Source organism: Cervus canadensis, chromosome 2 (genome assembly GCF_019320065.1).
Source record: "Cervus canadensis isolate Bull #8, Minnesota chromosome 2, ASM1932006v1, whole genome shotgun sequence".
NCBI lineage: Eukaryota > Metazoa > Chordata > Mammalia > Artiodactyla > Cervidae > Cervus > Cervus canadensis.
The window spans coordinates 1,297,413-1,320,639 of record NC_057387.1 but is presented as its reverse complement, the minus strand read 5'-3'; the positions used below and the strand labels follow the sequence as shown (position 1 = coordinate 1,320,639).

Sequence of the window (23,227 nt, the reverse complement as noted above, 5' to 3'; positions counted from 1 at the left end):
TGGGAGGACTCACTTCTTCGCCACTTTGAGTCCATGCGTAATGAGTGAGTGCTCTGGCATTCCCCAGTCAAGTGGGTTGTTCAAGGTGGGCAGTTTCTTGGGTGACGCCAATCACAGCTTTTGCTTTAGAGCTAGGAGGAATCCTCCTGCCACTTAAACCCAGGCTAATGAAATGCAGGAGTGGCTGCACTTCTTGGCCCAACAGGTAAAGCCTAAGAAGGAAGTCTGAGAGAGACAGAGAAGAGAGAAAAGTCAGGTCTTGAAGATTTTGGTTAAGTGACTGTAATGTGTTCTACGTCTGGCTATTCCAGTTATTTGAGCCCATTAAACACCCCACCACCACCACCACTTTTCTTTTAATTTATATCACTTTGTATTAGGTTTCCTGTCCCTTGGAATAGATGTAGTCCTGATAGGGAAATAATAAATATATATATATATATATATATATATATTTTTTTTTTTTTTGCTGAGTCAGGAGAATAGATGGCAGACAGAACATGAATTTTTAGATGAAGAATTGGTCAGGATATTCACCCAAATAACCTTGAGTTCCTTTGTTGTTGTTGTTCAGTCACTAAGTCATGCCCAACTCTTTGCGACCCCATAGAATGCAGTATGCCAGGCTCCCACGTCCTTCACAAGTCTCCCAGAGTTTGCTCAGATTCATGTCCATTGAGTCAGTGATGCCATCCAACCACCTCATCTGTTTCCCCATCTCCTTTTGCCTCAGTCTTTCCCAGCATCAGGGTCTTTTCCAGTGAGTCAGGTCTTCACATCAGGTGGCCAAAGTATTGGAGCTTCAACTTCAGCATCAGTCCTTCCAATGAATATTCAGGGTTGATTTCCTTTTGGATTGACTGGTTTGATCTCCTTACTATCCAAGGGACTAAAGTCTTCTCCAGCACCACAGTTAGAAAGCATCAATTCTTTGGCGCTCACCCTTCTTTTTGGTCCAGCTCTCACTTCTGTACATGACTGCTGGAAAAACCACAGCTTTGACTGTACGGACCTTTTGGCAAAGTGGTTTCTCTGCTTTGGTGGCTGAAGTGGTAAAGCGTCTGCCTGCAGTGCCGGAGACCTATGTTTGATCCCTGGGTCGGGAGGATCCCCTGGAGAGGAAAATGCAACCCCCTCCAGTGTTCTTGCCTGAAGAATTCCATGGACAGAGGAGCCTGTGGGCTACAGTCCATGGGTCCCCAAGAGTTGAACACAACTGAGCAACTACCACTCATAGCTAGGTTTGTCTTAGCTTTCCTTCCAAGGAGCAAGTGTCTTCCAATTTCCTGGCTGCAGTCACCGTCCACAGTGATTTTGGAGCCCAAGAAAATAAAATCTGTCACTGCTTCCACTTTTCCCCTTATGTTTGCCATACCGTGACAGGACTAGATTCCATGTTATTAGATATTTGAATGTTGAGTTTTCAGCCAACTTTTTCACTCTCCTCTTTCACCCTCATCAAGAGGCTCTTTAGTTCCTCTTCACTTTCTGCCATTAAAATGGTATCATCTACATATCTGAAGTTGTTGATATTTCTCTGGCAATCTTGATTCCAGTTTGTAATTCATCCAGCCTGGCATTTTCCATGATGTACTCTGCATTGAGTTCGTAACTAAGTTGAAAACAGCAGAATTAAGTGACTTGCTGAAGGTGAGCATCTAATAAGTGAGACCTGAGATTAAAATTTAGGTAGTGTACTTCTAGCTCAGTGCTTTTAATACCATATTATCTGACTTATGCAGACAGAAAAGAAATGATGTTCTCTGGTTGACCTGTTGTTTAGTCGCTCAGTCGTGTCTGACTCTTGTGACCCTATGGATTGCAGCTTGCCAGGCTCCTCTCTCCAGGGGATCTTCCTGATTCAGGGATCAAACCTATGTCTCTTGCATCTCCTGCATTGGCAGGTGGATACTTTACCACTGAGCCACGAGGGAAGCCCTCTTGGTTGAGCTGTCTGTGGATAAAAAGAAATGTGATTTTTATCTATTTTTTGGTTGTATTTGAAGAACTCTTTGGGATAGAACAGTACAGTGACTCCTTCCTGAAGAGCCTGAGTGAATATCTATTGATAAATTAGGGTTTGGGTATACTGGTTATAGCTACAGGAATCTTTATTTTAAGGTAGTCATAATTTTGAGTTCTTAAGGCAGAGAGATGCCTATACAGCAGTAAAATCCTATTTGAATGTGTCAGTCCCTTTTCACTATCTGGATGTGTGTTGCAGGAAGGGGGACCCCTTCCAGGGCCTGAAACTGGGCTCTTGTCTAAAACTCGGAAATGAATTGTCCGAGGAGAGGCATATTCTGACCAAGCAAGAGACTTTATTGGGAAGGGCGCCCGGGTGGAGAGAGGGAGCGTCAGGGAACCCAGGAGAACCGCTCTGCCCCGTGGCTCACAGTCTCGGTTTTATGGTGACGGGATTAGTTTCACCTAATGGGTTGTCTTTAGCCAGTCATTCTGACCCAGGGATCGAACCCCAGTCTCCTGCATTGGCAGGCAGATTCTTCACCACCGCCCCAGCTGGAAGCCCGGCTAACTACAGCACAGGGGCTTATAAATGCTTCTTTCTTTCAGTGTGGCCTCAGTGAATGAGACCTGAGTCATAACGGCAAATTTTATATTCAGCCTTAAAATTTATATGAGTATTTTATTCAGCAAAGTTTTTTTAAGTACAAACTTTGCTCAAAGAATTATAGGAAACAAAACATGAATCAGAAACAGTTCCTGCCCTCAAAAGGCTCTTAGAACAGTTTTTACGGATTATAAATTCTGTTGTTTTTATGTGCAAATGTATCCATCTTAACTTCACAAAAGGAGAGGGTGGAAGTTGTTTATAATTTACTTGGGGAAATCAAACATACAAGGAGAAAGTCTTCAAGATAGTATAGTGTAAGTTACAAAGCCCTGGAAGTATGGGGCTGTAGAAGTGGAGGAAATAGTTTTGTACTTGAGGTATGCTGGGGGCCGAGAGGGGGAGACCATGAGCTGGGTCCTGAACGAGGAACGCAGGATTGTGACAAGTGGGTTAGGAGTGGAGGGTGGGATTGCATTTCAGAAAGACAGAACTATGTGAACCAAAATCTGGTGGAGACAGAAAAAACTTGTGTTTGGAGCAAAAGTAGTTCAATTTGGCTAGAACACACAGGAGTAAAAGTAAATAAGTTTGCCAGTTTGTGTAGGGTCTTAAATATCAGGCTAAGGTGTTTGGACTTAATTCAGTAGACAGTGAGGAGCCACTAAAGTTTTTTGAGTAATATGATCTGGGCCATGATTTTGAAAGATTAATCTGGTTGTATTGTGACTAATGAATGAATAGGGAAAAGAAAGTATTTTACATTGTTCGCTCACTTATTTTTCCTTTCTATCTAAACATAACTAAAACCAAGCATGAGCTTAATTTAGTTATTAAATAATAATGCTAAGAATCTTTAGTAATACATATATTTGTGTTTTCATATTCAACTACCTTTTAAAACTAGTTGAGGCCTTATTCACCTGATGGATTCTAATTACAGTTTTGCATTTAGACTCTTCTTCAGGTAGTTATATACCACAGATAGATTAACCTTCCAGTATATTGTTCTGATTGTACCACTGTACTGCTCAAGAAGCCTTCACCACTTGGCTGCTGAAGAGAGTCTGAAAGTCATAACCCAGTAATCAAGGCCCTCCCTGGTTTCTCTCCCACTCCCACCATTCCCTGACTGCTTCAGAAAAAGTGTTCTTAAGACTACTTGTGATTTCCTATTTCTTTGTCTCAGTTACTCTAGTTTCTATGGTCTTCTTAGAGTCATAACATTAAAAAGGGGGAAAGGACATTGTGGTCCTGAGAACTTAAGTGACTAGATCATATCTGGCGGAGCTGGGATGAAAGCTCTGTCATTTATTCAAAAAGTATTCTTTGTACTTGCCAGGTACCAGGTATGGTGCCATACCCTGAGGATATGATGGTAAGTGGAACAGAAGTGCTTCCTATTCTTTATAGCCTGCAGTCTCAAGAGACAAACATTAACTATTAGGTATACTTAAGCCAATATTATAGTCACTGATTGAGGTGAGTCCTATCAAGGAAAAGTACTTTTTTGAGAGAATATAATGAGGGAAGGCCATGAAGCTAATTCAGAGTGGCATGTCAGGGAAGGTCTCTTTAAGGAAGTGAATTTTAAGCTAAGAACTGGAATGTGAGCATGAGAGCTAAGAGGCAAAGCAAAAGGTGAGAAGGGCATTCATTCCAAGCAGAGAGAACAGCGTGCCCCAATCTCCCACCCCCACTGAGTGGAGAAGAATTTGGGGTCATAGAGGGACTGAAAGGTCAGTGTGGCCAAGACATTTTGGTTACTGAGGAGTAAGGTGAGGCCAGAGGTAGATCATGTAGAGCCTTTGGGGCCATATTTAGTATTTTTCATTTTGTATCCAATACAAGGGGAAGAAAGTGGTAATTGAAAGGCTTTTGAAGAATGATACGATTCAGTTTTTGTTTTTACAAATCACTGTAATTAATAATATATCCTAAATCTAGCCTCTTCTTTTCTCTACTTACCCTGCCCTGGTCTAAAACTCATATGAATTAGCTGGTCTCTGCTTCCACTCTTGCAGTCCTACAGCCTGTTCTTGACATCATCGCTAGTATTCGCCTTTAAAATGTTACAGCACAGCTCTCCTCTGCTCCACTCCTCCTGAGTTTTCCTATTGCATACAGAGTAAAAGCAGAGGCACGCTCCCACCTCAGAACCTTCATCCTTGTTCTCTTTGCCTGGGCACTTTTCCAGATAGAGCCTTGTGGTTCACTTCCTAACCTTTAGGTCTTTGTACAGTTGGTGAATCCATCCCTGGCCACATATATTTAACACTAGACCGCACCCTGTCTATCCTTTCCTACTTTCTTTTTCCCCAGATCACTTAACTGCCTTCAGATGTGTTTTATACTAGAATTTAAGTTTCTTAGGCAAAGGATTTTGTAGGAGAGTTTTGTGCATGGTACTCAATACTCATTACTTAGTCTGCCTGGCAGATAGCAGACATTTAGTAATTATTAGTTGAAGGATGAATGAATGGATGGAGATTGTATTGGAGGAGTCTACAGTAGAAGCTGAGGGAACAGTTAAAGGTTCTTTGTCTAGATAAGAGATGATGTTGGCCTAGTTGAAGATTGTGGAAGATGCAAAGAAATGACGGATTTAAGATATGTTTTGGAGGAGACTTCCCTGGTGGTTCAGTGGCTATGACTCTGTACTCCCAATGCAGGGAGCCTGTGTTCAATCCTTGGTCAGGGAACTAGACTCCCTCATGCCACAACTAAGACCCAGTACAGCTGAATAAATAATTTTTTTTTTAAAAAAGCTATATCTTGGAGATAAGTATCAACAGGATAGTTCACATGATTAAAATAACTCAAGCCATTACCTTACAAATTTAATGTTTTTTTCATTAAATCACCATGAAACATAACTGTTAGCTAGTAATGTTAGTAATTAGATTTTTTTTTTTAAGTCTCTGTCTACTGGTGCTGCTATATTCACTGATAGTAGCAGACTGTGGTGAAGAGTAATTGATAAGTATTTTAAATATTTAAAATATTAATGCTTAGTTATTTTAAATATTTTTAGACTTTTAAAATCAAACTGGTGCAACAGTGCATGCGGAAGTGGTATATATGGCGTAGTTCTTTTAGTTAGCCTAGGGTGGTGGTTCTTAACTTGGGATGGTTTTGCTCCCCAGGGAACATTTAGCAGTGTCTGGAGACGTTTTTGGTTGTAGGTGCCACTAGCAACTTGTAGGCTATTGCTAGTAGCACTGGTTATTGGAGGCCAGGTTTTGCTGCTGAACTCTCTGCAGCACCCAGGTCGGCCCTCCTCCCCCAGTGGAATCTGGTCCAGGATGTCAGAAGTGCTGGGGTTGAGAAACCCTGCCTATGGGATTGAAACTCAGTTTTCACCTTATTTTAGTGGTCAGTCTACAGTTACGCTGTAACATCCACAGACCTGTATGATTTCTTGTCTGTACAAGGTGTGACTAGCGTGGTCCTTACTTTTAAACAAATGTACAATAAGCAGCATATATATGTGCTCAGGTACATGAATCCAGTTGAAAGCTCTATCTTCAAAGTAGTTCTGTTGAAAAGATTATTCGTTTATGTGATCCTGCCTTTTTTTTACAGTTGCCTTTGAGCCTGCAGCAAATTCTTGACATCTCCTTATTGGTAGCACATTTTCTTCTGAGGGTGAGTTAGGAAATATCCAGTGCCTTCTGAATGTACTGTGATGAGTAACGAGGTTGGGGAGTAATTCTGTTGAAAAATGGAATTGAGATATGACTTGTAAAGTAGTAATTGGCTCTGAAAATAGTTAAAAAGAGTAATGCTTTTTCTGCAGATATTTTCATCAGTAAATATTGGGAATAAATGTACTGAATTCTCAACTTGAAGGAGCATGTTTATGTGTGAAAGTTCTAAAATGATTTAAAACAAAAGCAATGTTTCTTACAATGTCAAAATATTAAAAAGATTGTTGTTGTCTAGGATCAGGGGAAATAGGCGCTCTCAAATAATTTGAGGAAACTTGGCACAACTTTTGGAGAGCACTTTGATAATATTAAAATTTTAAATATTTGAAATTCTACCTCTAGTCATTAATTTACAGAAACATTTATACCAGTAAGCAAAGACACATACAAAATCTCTATCTCATAGTCTGTATACATACAAGCTGTTTCTTAAAGCATTGTCTGTAAAGTGGAAAAAACGGAACAATCCAAATACCTATCAACAGCATCTCAGTCACTAATCTTTAGTACATCTCTATGGTGGATTATTGTACACCACCAAAAAGAATTGATGTGTGGACTGAAAGGAGATATAAAATATATTAAATTGGAGAGGGAATAGTAAAAACAAAGCAAAACCCAAACAAGCACATATGGCATACTATAGAAAATTATATATGTAGGAGCTGGAAGAAAAAATACTAAATCTAACAATTGGGACTAGGTAAGTGAAAGTTGCTCAGTCATATCCGACTCTTCGTGACCCCATGGGCTGTAACTGCCAGGCTCCTCTGTCCATGGAATTCTCCAGGCAAGAATACTGAAGTGAGTAGCCGTTCTCTTCTCCAGGGGATCTTCCCAACCCAGGGATTGAACCCAGGTCTCCTACATTGCGGGTGAATTCTTTACTGACGGAGCCAGCAGCGAAGCCCAAGAGTACTGGAGTGGGTAGCCTATCCCTTCTCCAGGGGATCTTCCCTACCCAGGAATCGAACTGGGATCTCCTGCATTGCAGGTGGATTCTTTACTAGCTGAGCTACCAGGGAAGCCCTGCTCGGATAGCTTTCTGTATTTCAGAGATGTTTGATAGTTTTATAATGAATATATGTTTTACAGTCGGGAAGAAAAATAGTAAATATTTTAAAGTGAAAGAACAGTCACCATACTTTGTAGCCAGATCTTTTATTGTTTTGAAGTAGCCTTTTGTGTTTTTTTTGTTCTTCTTTTTTTCGCCTTTTGTTTTAATATGAAAGTTTTTAGTAGTTTTGTATTTGTATTCACAAATACCTAAAATTGGCTAAAGGTTCCTAAGGGTTTTGCTCTTCATCTGAAGTTATTCACTGCTTTTTAAAAAATTTTAAGTAATTTACTTGAAAAGTGAAAATGTCAAAAGATTAGTTATGGAATGGCTTGTTTTAAAAAATCTTAGGCTTTAAAATACAGTATAGAAGTCTCATCTGTATTTATCCTGCAGGTGGCGCTGGTGGTTTTGTGTTCTTCTGCAGTGTTGATTCAAGTATAATTCACCTAAACTTCAAAATCATTTAATTACTAGTCCTGTTTGAGGAATGCTGTCTTTCATGTAACTGTTGAAAATCAGATGTTTTTCAAACTATGATTTCAAGGATATAGTGTAGCAGTTCTTTGGACATAATTCATTTTGTTCTGTATCTGCTTTATTACTCATGACAATCTCTGTGAAAATTGTTTATTTTAATACTGAGTGATACTCTCTAACACCTTTAAAGTTCCAAAACTTCATGAAAACAATTTTTTCAGATGAATTCTCTCTGAAGTCCTCCCTTTCCCCCCTCTCTTTGTGTGTCTGACTCCCCCTCTCCTTCCCTTTCTTTCTGTCAGTCTGTCAAGTTCAAGAGCAGCTCAGATGCCATGAATCAAGTGAAGCACAAAAGGGGGAAAGGAGACCCTTTTGAAGAACAAAGGCCTCCCATTAGGCTGCCATGTTCTTTTTGACAAAACGTGCTCCCTACATAGTTCCTATTGTTGTCCGCATGGCCTGCACATAAGGTAAATACAGTAGATCCTCATTACCTCACGTTTTCCTTCTCTTCCGCCAGTGCCACACGCAACCAGTGAAGCTTTAGGTCTTTGAGGCCTTTAAGCATTCTTATACAGTTGCTTTATCTCCTTTTAAAAAACTACATGGGTAGAAAAGGAAGTGGAGAGAGATGCACATCAAAACCCCACAAGGGGAGAAAATTGGCTGTTAAAGAAGCTGCAACTCCAGAATCCAGGGCAGGTGGAAGGAACCGAAATCTTTACTGCTGTTCTTCTGCTCTGTGCCTTTTAATATCCTGCATTTGAAAAATATCTTTGATTCACATTCAGTATGGGTTGGTGAGTTAGTTTCTCCTCTTTGTCTAACATAACAAAACAGGCAAATGGGAATAAATCTAGTTGCTGAGAACAGACCTTGCAGTCGTGAGACGCTCTCACTGATTTGCTGCTGCTTTTCCTTGGGTGTTTGCATGGTGTTGTGTAGATGGCTTAACTGTCGGCTTCTTGTCTTCTATTACTTTTTGTAGGGGTGGAACTGAGAACTGGTGACAGCAAACAGCTTAGAGTGGGCAGACAATAAAGGGAATTACTTATGTACACCAGACTTAAAATTCCAGAGAAAAAATATTGAAATTTCAAATTTTACACACTTGAAACTTAGCTTGAAATTTAGCTTGCTTTACTGTTGCTGACAAAGGTCAGCTGCTTTTGGAGAGGGCTGTGTGACTGATTCAAGATATTTGCCTACTTGTTCATCTTTGAGAAAAACATCAGATTAGCAAGTCTAGTGAAATAGCCAGAGACTATTCACTGCAGACTATTCACTGAGACTATTCACTGCAGAGATGCAATATCTGATCATTGGAGGTTTGAACTATGGTTTTATTTATTCTTTCAAAGAAATTGGCAAGTCACTCAGTGATTTGTGGTAGGGTTTGGGGACGTGGTGAAAGAGATGGAAGAAGGAAGAATCTGGTGGACAATTTGTGACTTGACGTATAGAGAGTGAATCTATCGTTTTAGGTTTGCAGAAGTGATTCAGTGGGGTTAAAAAGAACCTTTGTAAGAATTAGAGAAATATATCCTTTGTAGGAACAGTAGTAACATTTTAGTTTGAAAATTTCATGCGATTTTTAGTATTTCTATTCTTTCTCCCATACAACATTCAAATAAAAGTCCATAGTGTACCCCCCTTTTTGATCCTAAGCATTTCTTCTAATACTAAAACCTGGCTAGTGCACTTGAAGTTAAAAATAAAAAAATAAATGTGTTAATGTGTGAGGAAATGTTTTGACCTTTAGTGGACCCTTGTTATTGCTTTTCAGGAACCGTATTGCTTGGTTTCTTGTCTTGGGGTTACAGGAGTTTGCAGGAAATCCTTTGGTTTATACATTTGGCAGCAAAAGAAAAGGCAAAGAGCTCCTTGCTTTGTATTGTGTAGGAAAGTACCATTTCGGTTGTCTGTGCAGGATGTTCTAAAGGTGTAGCAAAGGAGTTTGGGGGGGAGGTGGGAGGCAGAGGCTTGCAGTTCTGATCTTTTCTTGCTTTTCCCTCTGGTCATGCCTTGGATTGTTTTTCTGCTTTTGTTCCTTGGGGTGGCATCTGTCTTCAGGAGAGATCACTTCACAGTCAAGAACAAACTGCTGAACTGTGGCAGTTTTTATTTCTACGTTGCTGGAAACAGGGGTAGGCATAAGGTTGGGCTTCCCTGGTGGCTCAGACGATACTGCCCCAATTTAGCCAGACACTGAAATGGGCAGTTAATCTTTCCTGAAAGCATTAGACTTCCAAAATTTGTAAATCAGTCGTTTTAAGCTGCCTTAAGAGGATTGCATTTTAGACTTGTTCTTTAAAACATTGATTTTTCTTTCTCTTGGCTTCAGGGTTGGTAGCTTCTGTCCTTCCCTTAGTATCCAGTGAAGTGCGGCAGTTGTTGGGAAAGTAACTGGGAGCCCTCATAGGCTTCTGTAGGAAAAGCTCGGGTGAGCCATGTTATAGTTTGCTGGGTGGAGAATTTGAATTTGTAGCCTGTATTCTGTGATTTTTCCTGCTTTTCTCTCTCCTGTCAGTCACATGCTTAGGACAGTAAAATTAGGGATTTAGAAATATCATCAGAGAATAAATTATTGAGTTTCACAAAGGTATAAAAATCATAGTTAAAAATAGGTATTTAATTTTTTGTCTTACTAACATCTGTTAAATAAGAGAATAAGAAGCACACTGTTCATGACTTATCTCTATATAAAATAAGGAAGGTAGTAATCATAAATCAAACTCCTGATTTATTCTGAATGACCACCAGCTGCAAACCAAGTATGATTTTTTTACTCTAGCTAGGATTTCTTGTTCCTAATCATAGCCAAGCGGTAATGAAGTTGATATCTTCCTTTATTTCATTATTCACATTATATTATTCTATGCAGATTTTTTTTTTTTTTTTTGCCAAGTCATGCAGACTTGTGGGGTCTTAGTTCTCCAGCCAGATAAGGGGTCAAACCTGGGCCCCCACAGTGAGAGTGCTGAGTTCTAACCACTGGACCACAAGGAAATTCCTTACTCAGGATTTTAAAAATATTTTTGGGTAGAGAGTGAAGCTATCAAAAATCCACGTGGCTGTAAAAATAATGGTAATACTCAGTTTGGTTATTTTTGATAGTTTCTTTGCTTAGTTTCTTTCCTTTCCATTAGATCTTTGCATATTGCCTAAATTTACCCTTTTTGGTTCATTTCTGTAGGAGTTGCAGGGATATTAAAGAAGCAGTTTTGACTTTAAATAAGAGGTTACCTATTCCTATTGTTTCATTGGCCTTGCGTTTAGGTAAGTTGCTGTTTGGCGCTGTGCACTCTGCCTTGTTAACCACGTGTCTGCCCCTGCTGCTGCTGCTGCTGCTCGGCCACTCGGTCGCCTCCCACTCTCTGCACCCCCTGCTCCGTGGCCCGCCAGGCCCTCTGTCCATGGGGCTTTCCAGGCAAGAACACTGGAGCGGGCCGTCATTTCCTGCTCCAGGGTATCTTCCCAACCAGGGATCGAACCCAGGTCTTCTGTGTCTCCTTCATTGGCAGGCGGGTTCTTTACCACTTTGAGCCACCTGGGAAGCCCCATAACATAATTTAGTACATTTGCTAGTTAGTAGGCTTACTTCTCTGTGGACTCAACTGTGTTACCAAAACAGTTGGGAAATTAAAGTAATTAAGTTCTTAATTTTTCATAAGTTCAGTTGTCTGTCTAAACTATGAATTTAGTAAAATTTATGCTTGCTTATAAATTCTTTTCTTGCAAGAAGTCATGTTCAGTTCAGTCGCTCAGTCGTGTCCGACTCTTTGCGGTCCCTTGGACTGCAGCATGCCAGGCCTCCCTTGTCCATCATCAACTCCCGGAGTTTACTCAGACTGACGTCCTTTGAGTTGGTGATGACATCCAACCATTTCATCCTCTGACGTCCCCTTCTCCCCCCACCTTCAACCTTTCCCAGCATCAGGGTCTTTTCAAGTGAGTCAGTTCTTCGCATCAAGTGGCCAAAGTATCGGAATTTCACCTTCAGCATCAGTCCTTCCAATGAACACCCAGGACTGATCTCCTTTAGGATGAACTGGTTGGATCTCCTTGCAGTCCAAGGGACTCTCAAGAATCTTCTCCAACACCACAGTTCAAAAGCATCAATTCTTCGGCGCTCAGCTTTCTTTATAGACCAACTGTCACATCCATACATGACCACTGGAAAAACCATAGCTTTAACTAGACAGACCTTTGTTGGCAAAGTAATGTCTCTGAAGTCATGTTACTTTTCATTAGTTGCTAATATCTAAGGAGAATATTAACAATCTTGTCACTTTCCTTTACAGTTCTTTCTTGTTTTCCGTCTTTCTCTTTGCCTTTTAGAAGATGCTGTTTTTAGTCCCGAGATTTGCAACTGATGAATTCTAGGGCTAACCTTAGCCAAAAGAATATAATGATTATTGATGGTGGAAGAATTATATGATGAGATCAGTAGTGTGTTCTCCTTCCCCTCCCCTCCCCACTTTCCCCCTCCTCTCTCCCTCCCTTTCCTCCCCTTCCCTCTCCTTTTCTTTTCTTGTACATATTCTACAAGGAAAGTAAGTTAGGTGGAATCCACCTAACAGAGAGGTGAAATTGTTTTTGTAGTGAGCATAGAGGGATGATTAAATGATATTTCATTTTGTCATTCTCTCAGTGATTGTCTTGTTTTCTTCCCCACAAATTAGAGATTAAATTTTACCGTTTAGTAACTTTCCTTGATATGTCTGTAATAGTTGGACAGATTAAATCACACAAAAAAATCTGGTCTCATTGTTTTAGAGCTTCTGTTTCTTCTAGTCTGATTAACTTTTCTCTTTAGCATTTATTTTTATGTGTATTTAAAGGCATTATGGTTTTCCCCATTGGAGTGTATGCTACACAAGGGCACAGACGTTGACTTGTTCTCTATCCCCACCACCTGAATAGTGAACAGAGCACACAGCAGGTGCTCAGAAAACTTGGTGAGTAAATGTTTTCACATATATAGCTGTGTGTGCACGTCAGAAGTCATTGGGGTTAGTTGTGCCTTTGTCTTGGACCTCATTTCAGATAATCACAAAAATCTTCATCCAAAAATAAGGAGAATAGACCCACATAAACTTGTGACTCTACTAAAGAGTGTGTGTGTGCCACTGACACGCTGTTAACAGCAGACAGACATTATGAGAGAAGCAAAGGAGTAGGGTAGGATATTGGACAAGTGAATTGTGTGAGGAAACATCATTAAATATTAGCCAGTAAAACTGAACCTGTGAACTGTGATGCAGAGGAAACTGGCACATAGGGCGCATGAAGCTCAGGAGAGCAAGGATTGACCCCTCGAACGGTCTTCAGGTCGAGGGGAGAGGCCCCCGAGGAAGCCAGCATCACAGAGGGGCAGACAGCGGCCTGAGGGCCAGGCCTGTGGGCGCGTCTGCTTCTCGTCTTCCAGCCTCGTGGCCTTAGCATCCTAAACCCTGTTTGCTGCTGCGAGGACTGTAGGGGTGTTGTTACTGTTTTTACCAGCAGCCCCCAGCAACCTCAACTGCGGCTGCTCTTCCTGGCAAGCAGGGAGCAGCTTGGTGAGGACAGACCATCTCTTACCAAGAGTGTTTTCTTACATCAGATACTTATTTTGCAGCTTATTTTAAACTCTATCATAGAACTAAGGGTACATCATTCTGCCGTAATATTACAGTAGGCCACAGTGGCCATGAAATCTCTCTACCCAGTCTTTCTAAAATTGGAAGATGGGACTAAATGTTCTGATTCGGCTGTTCAGGTTTTCCATTCTCATTTTTTAAAGTGCTTGAGGTACCCTGGAGAAGGAAACGGCAACACACTCCTGCCTGGGAAATCCCTTGGACAGAGGATCCTAGTGGGCTACAGTCCATGGGGTCACAAAGAGTCAAACATGACCGAACACAAGCCTAACTCTGCAGGCAGAGTTACAGAATCTTTACATTTGAAGACTGCCTGGAAGAGTTTAGGTTAAGAAGCAAAGACATTTTAAAATACCAGCTTAGTGGCACTCTGTCCTAGTAATGGTGAATTTTAGATTCTGTCATTCTTCATCCCCCCATCCCCAACAGTGATGATTGATTAAACAGTAAATGAAAAATGTGGAACCCTGGTAATGACTGATTGATGGTTCTGTGAAATAGCATTTATGCCTTAACTACTTTACATTCAGAGTTCCTGTATAAGAATACCTTTGTGTCCTGGAAGTGTTCAGGAAAAACTACTTTATATGAATCCTACTCAATATTAATCATTTACTTATCTTAGAATTTTTAACAGAGATGGTGGTTTGACTACATTATGCACCAAAATAAGTAATATAGGAGCAAAATATTTAACTTCCATTAGAAGACTATTCTTACATAGGAAGAACTCATTTTTTTTTTTTAATGAAATCTTTTCCTATTGAAGCCATTGATGTACCTTGTGAGAGAAATTGTTCTGAAGTTTGTAATTAAAAGCAGCTAAATCATCCTCTCCACGCACATGAGTCTGAACTGTGAAATGTTTTTAAAAAGGACAGGAAGAATAGAAAGTGTTCAGTTAAAAAATGAAATATTTTCAGTTCCATACTGTAATCAAGTGGAGGAGGGAACATAGTATAGAGAAAAAAGAAATGAAAAAGAAAGCTATATTGATGGCAGGGAGACAGTACAAAGCAAGAAAGGAAGGTTAGAAATAAGGGAAAACAAGAGAGGTTTTATTAAAGGGGTGAGCAGAAAATCTACCTGTAATGTTCTGCTGCTAAGAGCCTTGGAATAATTCACCAGTCTTTGAAATATTCTTATTTGATCATTAGTAATCTCTAGGTTATGAAATCCAGTGGGCATTTTTCCAGACCATTTCTTAATTGAGGTCTCAACAGCATTTGACATTCTTGTCCACTCTCTCTCTCTAACCCCTCTGGAAGCTGTGAAATCATGCTATTTTGATTTTCCTCTCATTTCTCTAGTAGCTTCTGTTTTGTTACATTTTTGTCCTTAGACATTGGAGTTCATGAAGGCTCAGTCCTGGACACCTATATGTTTTTTCTACAACCTAGCAAATGTATCCATCCTGTGGCTTCAGTTCCCACTGACTAATGCTACATGTCATTCTCTAGTGACCTGCATGTCAGTGAATAGCATTGCCTTACTCATTTAGATGTCCAGGTCAGAGACTTAGGAGTCGTTCCCAATACCCGCCTCAGCCTCGCATCCCAAATCCTTACTACCACAGCCCGTTTTACGTTGTTTAGTGACTCCCAAGTCTGCCTGTTTCTCAGTCCATGTTGTCAGCTACCCTAGTCTTGTAGTCATCATCTCTGTCTTACAGCATAATAGTAGTCTTCCATAATCTTCCTTTCATTTATTCTCTACACTGAAACTAAGATGATCTTTTGAAAATATGAGTCCAGTCATATCATTCTGCTTAAAATTCTTTCCCACTGCTTTTAGAATAAAGATGAACATCCCATATGCCTACTTCTCCAGCCTTTCCTCTCTCCTCCTCCTCTTCACATGAGCCACCCAGTCCCTTTGTTCAGATTCTCACAGGTGCCAACCCCTGACCTTCCACATTTTGCTTTCCAAAGGTCAATTCCCAGTCCATTCTTCAGATCTCAACACAAAGACGTTTCCGTAGAAAAACTGCTGCTTGACATATGGTCTTATAGTAGTTTGTTCTTTTCTAGCATTTATCATAATTTGTCATTATGTATCTCTGTGATGAGACAGAAAAATCCTAAGAGGGATGAAACCTGGTCTGTTTCTCTCACTGCTGAACGCCTAGAATCCCCAGCACGTGGCGGTTAAATGTCTTGAGTCTCTCTTTTTCTGTAGACTCAAGGTATGCGTCGCTGGTCCATACATTTTACTTTCAAGAAATCTTATGACACTGTGTAATCTGTTTAGGACTCAAAGATGAGGATAATTGTGTTTTCTGTAATGTTTATCTATTGTGTTTTCTATAATCTTTATCATTCAACACAGTATAGAGATAAAAGATCCAGGAAAAATCAGCTGTTTTCTGAACTGGAACTGAGTCCTTTCAGATTGTCTGGAAACACCATTTTTACCTGTCCCTGAATGTGTTTCCTCAAAGAAGACATGCTGACTTAGGGGTTTTGCTTTAATTCAGCAAACATTTGAGGGCGTATAATATGCCGGACACTTTGTAGACTTTAATTGACTACTCCCCCCTGCATTTATCTTTCTGTGATAATGGAAGTTAAAGTAATTTTAAACCTAGATTTGCTTTCCATGACCTCTGTTGCACATGGGTACATATTTGTGTGTTTGAGCCTTTCTTTAAACAAATCACTTTATAAATGAAGTGTTCACTTGAAAGATGTCATTTCTCTTGACTGTGATTAGTTAGACAAACTCTAATTTTTACATAATTATGCCTGTTAAAGGTATTCAAATGCCATTGGAAATAGATTTGTTCCCCTAAGTTCTGTTTCTTCCTGACAATACCAGTAGAATATTTCCACAGATATTTGGTAGAGGGTTGTGGTATGTAACAAATGTCATTCATGGATGAGACTTAGAAATAGGATTTTAGAAAAGAAATTCAGTTCTTTGTTTTAAAAATATACTACAATTAATTTCTGCCCCAGGATGTTAGACCAAGAGCTGTTACAGTTTTCAAATTTAGGTTTATGCTGAGCCCATTTTTTCCCCCTTAGAGATCTTTCCCACCATGATAGACTATGTGTCAGAATTAAGGGAGTAACTTGTGGCCTACCCTTGCAAACCAGATATTGGTTTATTGGATTATTTGAAATAGAAATATTGGATTATTGAAGAGCTTAACAGGGGAGTAGGGGAGAAATGTGGTGCTTGGTAGAGAGAACTACAGCATGAATGTTCCTAGGGAAACAGATGTCGAGAGTCAGGGGTGATGAATGGGATTAAGTGGAAGATTTAGCATGCAGGTTTACTTGTCTAGAGTGACGAAAAGGTGGTGATTAGTGGAAACTGTGTTTGGAAACACAAGCTAAGAATTTTGACTTGATAAGATGATTTGTATTTCAAAATATAGTCTAAAAGTTTATAATGTGAGAAAAAATAAAACTTTGCTCTGGTCTTGTGAAAGTAAAAGTAGATGCTATAGGTAGCAAAGATGATGGTGTTAGAGCTTGATTTTTCTTTTTTTTAATGGCTTAATTTTGTTACTTATGGCTGTTTTTTAAGTTTTCTAACTAGTCTTCATCCAGAGAATTTAGAAAAGTAACTCTGAACACTTTGTATTTAGCAGACATGTTGTTATGTTTCAAAACAGTTTCTCCTGTCAGTTCTTTGTGCCAACGTCAGCCCAAATTACCTAAAGGTATGGAGAGCACTCTAACAGTAACTTCTAAAAAGCTAGTTGACGTTAGGTTTTTACATGACCCCTGCTGTGTTTTAAAGGTGAGGGTCAAGGTGGGCCTCCAACCAGTTTTGCTTTTCTTTTAGGCTCTTGTGTTCCCTTTTCATTGAGATGGTTTCCTTTGCTTGTTCTTTCCAGTCTTAGGCTTTTATTTTTCCCAGCCCTAAATAAGCATGAAAGGGAAGATATTCCTTCTTTCTAACCCTTTTCCAGAAATTAATTGCGCTACAATATTAGCTTCTTAGATTTCAAGCAGTCCTCATGCCAAAGGCATGTGCGTGCTACTGTGCTAAGTCTTACAGGGATGAGGCGGCAGCACGCGGGGCTGCCTGCTGTCAGGTGCTGCTAGAGCGCCAGGTAATGCTAACGCAAATCATGTTATCAAAGTATCCATATAAACAGTGCCCCTGCTCCACCCTGCCAAGCTAAGTGCCCTAAATGCGTTAAGACCACATCCCCAGAGGAGGGTGAAGTGTCTAGGTTTCATTTGGGTCTGGTTTAGATGAAGAAATATAAATTATACAGTTCCCTAGAGGTCCATTTATAGACTGGTCTTATTCAAAATGTATGTCAAGTGTTGTATTTGGAAGTGCTATCCTGGTAGCAGAATGCCTAAGACCCTGACTGTCTACATGAAGAAAAGTGTACAAGTTTGAAGTAATGTGTTTGGGAGAAAATATTCCCGTTTACACATGTAGGATGGCAAGCTCTTACCAGGAGAGAGAATTTTAAAATTACTGTTTTTTATTATTTGAAGATAGCAGACTGATGTGCTGCACCCACAAGACTAGCTCTGACTTTTACAAGAAAGATTGTTAGAGACATAGAAAATATTTTTCTATCCTCGTGCCAAAGTGTCTGTATATATTGTATATAGGTTTGGACATGTTGCTTTAGGAAAGAAGACAGTTCCAGAAGAGACATGATTAAAAACCAAAAAGACAAAATAATCAAAGCACTTCAATCTGGATTATTATAAAAATTTAGGATGTTTTAGGCATCCATTCAACCAGGTAGTTACTGAGAAATCAGCATGTTCTAGGCCATGTACTAAGCTCACAGAATGCTCTCTGATGCTTCAGTCAGACTGGTCGGTGCAAACTGTATGTCTCTCTGGTGTGTTTTTCTTACCACTCTAATAGGAAAAACAAAAGAACAAGAAATTAAGGGGGAAAAAAACCTTGAGATTGTATATGATCTGAGGTCATAAAACCTTGAATAGGTAGAGTAGATGCAGAGTTACTGATGAACATTTTGGAGGCCCGGCCTCAGGGGATGGTGATGGAGTTCTGAAGCCAGACTGCCTGTGTTTGAGTCCTGGGCTGTTTTGAGGATAATGTATCAAAGTGGTTAGAACAGTATTTAGCCACAGTAAAGGCTTAATAAATGATAGCTATTGAATTGAAGAATACTAGAACTTTGTAAAGACATAGAGAACTATATATTGGACAAATGAAAAATATTAAAGCACCCCCACAATTAACCAGCCTGTCGTTAGGCAAATTCCTGACGAACTAAAGATCAGATCCAGTGGAGAATGCCTTTTAGTAGCCTGTAAATATTCATGCTTTTTAGAATTCTGGGACATAATTGTGGTGCTTGAAGCTTATAAAAGGGGGATTTTAAGAGTTGTTTGAATGACAAAAGATTGGCCTGCTGAATGTGGAAGAGCATTCCAGGAATCAGGATTAGTTCCAGAGGACAGTTCACAAAAAAAGTGTTAAGTAAATTTGTGTGGGTCTAAAGCAGGTGTTCTCAAATGAGGGCGATTTTGCCTCTCAGGAGGCATTTGACCGCATCTGGGAGAAGGGTGCTACAGGCGTCTTGTTAGAGACCTGGGCCACTGCTAAACATCCCACACTGCACAGCGCAGTGTCCACAGCAAAGAATTACCCAATCCCAAATGCCAGGAATGCTGAAGGTAAGAAACAAGGGCATAGTATGAGATGTAATAAAGTGCCACGGGGTAATAGAAGCCTGCATTTTTAATATCTCCACCCCAGCCCCCGAGAAACAAATATGAATACAGATTTAGCTCAGGTTAATCTCGCTCGCCATAATGCATACAAGCATCTTTAACAGACCACACAGCTTGTGCAGTGTTACCTTGTACCCTGCACTCAGGAGCCTGAAATGACGCCATCTTTGCTGTAACATCCACACTGCATGTCTTACTCCCCTATCCTTTAGGGAACAAATGTAATGCATGTTTGCTTAGATTAGAAATTGTGATGAAAACTGTTATCAAGAATCTTCTTTTCTAGGTATCTTTTTTTGTTGTCATACTCCCACCCCTGCAGGTATGCTTTTGTACACCAGACAAGGTGATAGGTTAACAAAACAACAAATAAGGAAGATTTATTTCGCTGGTTGAATAAAGAAAAGTTGAAGCTTGAAGATGTAGAGATCCATGGCATTTGTTTGTAGGACAGTTCCTGTCATCACTATGGGGTTTTATAGAATGTGATGTGGTTAGAAAGAGGGATAGAGGTGACGGTGTGTAAGTGGCGTGGAGGGCTGCCTGGCGTGTGTAATCTTTCTGAAGTGAGGCAGTGTGTTGAAGAACACTGTGATCTGGAAGAAGATAGGGACCTTTCCTTTTCATTTCAGACCTATAAATTCAGCTACTTGCTGAACCTCTTGGAACCCATAGGCATGTCAAATTAAACATGCCCAAACTCATTCCCTCTTCACTCCCACATTTTCCCTTCTTGTACTCATGTTTTCCTCCTCCTTAATGCCATCACCTACATGCTCAGTCACTCAGACCAGAAGCTGGCAGTCAGTCTGAGCATATAAACTGGCACCAAGGCTGCTCCGAAATGTTCACGCTTGTTTCTTCTCCGTTCTCCCCGACTACTTTAGTTCTAACCCCCATTCCTGCCCTGAGTTCATGTAATGGTTCAGTTTTCAGACTTGACACCCTGTTAACTTGTAGTCATATAGCGTCCAAAAAACTATCCAAAAAAAAGTTAAAAAAATAATTATGTTGCTCTTGCTTAAAACCCTTAAAACTTTAAGGTTAAAATTTAACTTATTTTAAGTTGAAGCTGAAATTTAAATATGAGGAACTTAATGTCCTTGCTTACCTCTCTAACTTTACCTCTAACTGCCTTCCTTACCTCCTCACACATAGCATTTGCTGTTTTCTGAACTTGTGACTATCACACCACTTTCCCTGCTCATGTTCTATGTTTTCCTATACTTTCGTACCCCAGTACTCATTGTTTCACTTGTTCTACTCAGTAAATCCTGCTCTGACTTTCTTGTCTGATGGATGAGTTGTAGCTCTTCTTGGCCCCTTTAGCGTCTCAAGTAAGAGTTTAAATGCAGGACTTGCTCCAGAGATAAACTAGATAATAAACTTAAGCTCCACTCTTTGCTGGTTAGGTCTCCTTGGGCGGTTAAATGTCTTTATATCATTCAATTTTCTTGTGTGTTAAATAGGAGTAATACTAGAACTTAGCTAATAGGCTTGCTTTTGTGAGAATAGTATATATCAAATACTTAGAATAGTCCTTGGCATATGTTAACACTTATTGAGCCTTAGCCTGTTGTTATAGTAATGTGTTCTCCTTCATAGCACATAGTATCAGGTACTGAATCACTCACTACTTACTCCCTCTTCCACTGTATTGTAAGCTTTTTGATGGAAGGAACTAAATTTTACTCAACTTAAATTTTACTCAAAAATATTTATTGGATATCCGTTGGATCATAAATATTTGGCCAAATCTAAATTGCCCAACTTTTGTGAGGCCTCTGAGCCATATGAACAATTTATCTTCATAGAAAAAGTATTGTTTTAAAAAAGAGAAAGAAGAGTTTGTATTGAGCCCAGACTCTTTAATGATTCAACTTTCTACTTAACTGGTGTATGTCTTAAAGTTAATATCCAAGTTGTAATTAATGTTGGTGTCTTTTATATTAACTGACAACCATTTGGATATTTCTAATCTGAAAACACCAGAGTATTTCACAGATTGGTCAATTATTTCGAATCACCGTGAGAGGTAGAAGCCCAGTGCTCTGGCTTCCACTGCTTTTGCTTTCTGTTAGACCATCTTGTATCTATGGCTTTCCATTGTTATTTGACAGAATAATAATGATCAGGATTTAAAATATATTTCTTATTTATTTTTCAGGTATTTGAAAATACCATGGTATACTCACTTTGCCATTGCCACTGTCCAAAACTTAAAAACCTTTTCATGAGACTAAGATCTTGCACACTGTCCTGTGGGCAGTCCTTACCAGTCCGCATTCTGACTTGGAGGCACAGGCGGGAAACCCCGCTGCTGTGGAACATTGCTTGTGAAGAAGGGCATCTGTCAGCATGAGCTTATTTTTCTCTCTTAAAACAGACATTTTAATGAAAAAATGGGAAATAACATGGCGTTTCATCTTTAGCGTTAAGCTATAGAATCTTCTTCCATGCTACCGTGAACTCTAATACACATACAATGATAGGCTCTAATGTTATTCTTAGCATATTTCTTTCAGAATTTTGTTAATGCCTTTCACAATAAATAAATGGTTGTCAAATTGAATTGAACTCACTGAGTAGATGAGTTGCTTTGTTTTGCTTTATTTAGAAGTGGAAATTAAATTCTAAATCGATTGGCATCTGTGATGTTGGTTTACGGGCAGTAGGCTTAAAGTTAAAGTTTGTGTCTTTATTCTGCCACTTTTATAGCATCTGAATTAGGACAGTTTGCTTAAATTCCTTTTTTCTCATCTATAAAATAAAGCAAAAAATAACTGCTTCAGAGAATGTTGTTAGGTTTAAATCAGATCATATTGAAGCCTACCTAACATGGTATCTGGTACAAGAAAACTGTTCAATAAATGTTCAACATACTGAAAACAAATAGTGCTCTAGGTGTGTCTTAAGGCTATTTTAATAGAGGCCTTATAGAATCACAAAATCATAAACATTAGAGGGGAAATCAGAGTTCAAGCTCAGCCTTCCTTTAGGAATTTAATTTTTTTGTCTAGCATCCCCATCAAGTATTCATTTCTCAGTGCCCACGCATAAGGCACTGTGGTAGATTTGAAGAAAGTTCTGAGTTGACCAAGGCACAGACGCCCTTCTAAGGGAGGAACAGGGAGCCCTGCGTGCCGCCGTCCGCGGGGCCGCAGAGTCGGGCACGGCTGGGTGACTGAGCAGCAGCAACGCTCTGCTCAAGAAGGCTGTTGATGGCAGGCTTCACTGGCGAGGTGGTGGTGCAACTGGATCGCGAAGGGTGAGTAGAATATGAATGCCTAGAGGAGTTTCTCACTGCAGGAGCAAGTGGAACAAAGGAGAGAAAATACACAGCCGTTGCGGAAAATGGGGAGTGTGAGTAATTCCATTCTGCTGGAGCTGAGGAGAGGTAGAGGAGCACGGAAAGGTCAGGTTGGAAGAGAAAGTTATGGCCGGACAGTGGGAGTCCTGGGTGCATCGCTGCGGTTGACTTCCTGGTACACGTCAGATGGAGTATAATGAACAAGTTTTAACTGTGAATTCTGTAATTGCAATAATTCCTTTTTTTTTTTTAAGTATATAATAATTTTAAAACAGTCCTTAATATTAACTTGAAATATGTCTCCTTGTAACTTTCATCTCTGTTCTAGTTCATTCTGTAGCCTAACAGAGGCAATCCCTTTCTTTTCCCTCACATCAAATGAGACACGTGTCAGTTTTACCTGTAAAACACATATTGAATTTGTCCCTGTATTTTCTATCCGAGTTTAAGGTGCCACCATCTAGATTACTGTGACACGTGGCTCAGAATCAGCCAATAAGTTTCTGTTCTTGCTGTCCTGTTAAGAGTATTCTTCAAAACCTTTCGCAGATATCCATTCTTAAAAAATACAGATAGTATCCTGTAAACCGTGTCACTGTGCTTGACCCTTATCATCTTAGTGAAGCTAAGGAAACAGTCTGCTGATTGTTACTTTCCTGTTCTAGCCATGCCGAGAATCACTCAGGTAATGTCATTGTTGATGCATTACCGTGAGGTAGTGAGCACTGGAAATGTCTGTTAAAATCAGGGCAGAGGAGGAGACTTTAAA

General features: G+C 39.8%; 1 protein-coding gene across 3 annotated transcripts in view; it reads left to right on the top strand.

Moving 5' to 3' along the window:
* Positions 1-23,227, top strand: part of POU2F1 (POU class 2 homeobox 1) — a 195,722-nt gene that overhangs the window by 42,921 nt on the left and 129,574 nt on the right. Inside the window, exon 2 of one of the 3 annotated variants that reach the window (XM_043450222.1) lies at positions 11,016-11,098. The exons of the other annotated variants lie outside the window; for them this stretch is intronic. The gene's annotated coding sequence lies outside the window, so the exon portion shown is untranslated. The remainder of the gene's footprint in view (positions 1-11,015; positions 11,099-23,227) is intronic. 3 annotated transcript variants of the gene reach the window in all.